At 33.6% G+C, this 2500-nt stretch overlaps 1 protein-coding gene across 2 annotated transcripts in view; it reads right to left on the bottom strand.

The window, feature by feature from the left end:
• Positions 1 to 2500, bottom strand: part of LOC125030023 (olfactory receptor 142-like) — a 34952-nt gene that overhangs the window by 29218 nt on the left and 3234 nt on the right. The gene's annotated exons all lie outside the window — the stretch shown is intronic.

Below are 2500 nucleotides of genomic sequence, written 5' to 3'. Positions count from 1 at the left end.
TTTCATCAAGACGGAGTGGGCCTACCTGTGTTACCTGGGGAACAATGATTGTCATTTCGTCGGTATCCATGCCCTGCTCGTCTTGGTTTACATTTCTTTGCAACTTGCAAAATATCCTCAGCCATAGCCTGTCCTCTTATCGATATAACTATCGGAAACTTTTCATGACTGAATGTTTTCAAAGTTGTTTGTTGTTGACCTTTAATTGGTTTTCCACAGTTTTGATCTCTACTATATGTTTACTGACATCATTCAGTGATCACAGGTCTATTATCGAGCTTTATCATTATTACTACTATTATTCATTATAGAACTATCTACCATACGTATTTTTCTTAGTTCTATCCATTCGCCAACTTAAGTGGTTTAACCTTTCCTCGCCCTATTATTCCGTCTTTATTCATGCGCATCACCATTTAGAAAATCAAGTCTCCCCCCCCAAAAAAAAAAATAAACAAAATAAACAGCAAAGAGCGCTGGTGAGATGCTGTTATTTTGCATTCACTTTTCTAATGTAATTCCATATGTATCCCCACGCAACCTGACAAAGCGCGTGATTTCCTGATCTTTTTAGATATCAATAACAGACAACGTTCCTCCCGAAGCTTTCGTTGTCTTTTCTGAAAATTGATCGATAAAACTACGTAGATTAATGAGTGTAAAGCATCTGGATATAAAACCTGCTTGTTTTCTTGAGGAGTATTTTTTGGCGATAAAAGCAAGCAAGCTATGGTTTCAATTAATTCGCTTCGCCTTGCCGAATTCCTCAAACATAGTCCCAATTTCCAGATTGCTATGAATATAAACACACTACCACAATATGAGACGACTCGTTCCCTTTCACAGTGGGTGACAGAATTATTCGCGGAAGAAAAGAGACTGACGATGTTAGTAATGATAGTGGAATAACCGATGAAGAAATCTGTCCTTAACAATAAAAATTTCAAAAAAAATATTTACATATTATGTATCACATATGTTAAGAATAGCTAAAAAATGAAAAGAAAAACACATATTTTAGAGCAACAAATTAAAAGGAAAATATCTACAATTCATAGCAGAGATGGATTTTTCAAACAAAGCTAGTACTTATCTTCTAGAAAATAATTAAACTATTAATATACTCCAGTCAATACTTCCGGTCGGCACAGATATGATAAAACCTTGATAGATTATAACATCATCTATTGCCGACAAAATAAGTATATTATCAAGAGAATTCCATTGTAGTTTCCCAATTCTATCCTCCGGAGGTAGTTCGAAAATACTCGGTTTGGATACGAAACTCTGTCTCCGATCCTGTCAAAAAACAAATATGTGCAAGAATTTTAAAGATTTTTCAAGAAATTTTGAAATGTCTTGCCGTCAAAAATGCGCCTTAGTACATTAGTCATGATTTTATTACAAAACCTGCCCACGTTAAGTATTAAGCAGATGGAGCGGCTGTAGTTACTATATGTCCTCTTTCCTGTAAAATAATAAATCAATAAAAAAAACAAAAACAAAACAGTAAATATATAAAATGAAAAATTAAGATACAAATATATGGACTACAAGGGATAAACTGAATGAGAATAGATTTAGCAGTTTTAAATAAAAGTTCTCATCTGCGGCCCTCATGTGCTTTGTCGTAATGTCGTCTTTCCCAGAAGCTTTATCGTCTATGACAGTTTTTAGAGACTTATGTATCGCTTAGACTATTCATTCTGGTATATCATTGAACTGTCCATTGTTGTGCCTGCGTTCTCTAATTCTCTATAGTCCATTGTAAAAGAAATCAGTCTGCATTTGATTATATTTTTTTATCTATTTATTTATATTCATTATCATTTTTTTTTTTTTTTTTTTTTTTACCCGCTGAAAGAACTTTAGTTTTGCTCTCCTAGAATGCGATTGCAAATCCATCCTACATTAATCTAGGTCTGAAAAAGAACTACAAAAACATACCACTGTTGTGTGTGTGCGTGTCCTTTAAGAATATTACTGAGTGTAAATTTATTTGTAAGTTTCATTACTGCACAAAAAAAAAAAAAAAAATCAAGCAACTACATTTCTACTGATTTCTTGACTCATTACGAATTCTACCCCACTAGATAGTCCTTCCCTTTGTAACGAAATAAATAGGAAGTATTGGAAGCTTTAGCTATATTTTCGAAAACCCCTTGCCTTCATAATCTCATTAAATTTGAGCTGATATCTGATGACTCAAGTCAACATATGCTCCGCGTCCTTGCCGTAAGTGAGAACATAAAATCAAGTTCTTTGGATAGTTTAAACGATCTGTTATGATTAAACAAGATCTGTTCGTATTCCTTACTCGTAAACACGTGTCACGGTAGTTTAAATTTTTTTTTTTTCGTCCAACGAGACTTGTTACAAAATAAATTCTGAAAGGCTGTGACCGTGATCAGTCCATCGACAACCCTTTGGTTTGGTAAGATTTCTTTTCTTATTTTTTTGAAGGGTCCCTATGTATCTAAAAATTGCATAATAATCCCTA

Source organism: Penaeus chinensis, chromosome 10, assembly GCF_019202785.1.
Source record: "Penaeus chinensis breed Huanghai No. 1 chromosome 10, ASM1920278v2, whole genome shotgun sequence".
In the NCBI taxonomy this organism is placed as follows: domain Eukaryota; kingdom Metazoa; phylum Arthropoda; class Malacostraca; order Decapoda; family Penaeidae; genus Penaeus; species Penaeus chinensis.
This window is presented reverse-complemented; position numbering and strand designations above follow the sequence as displayed.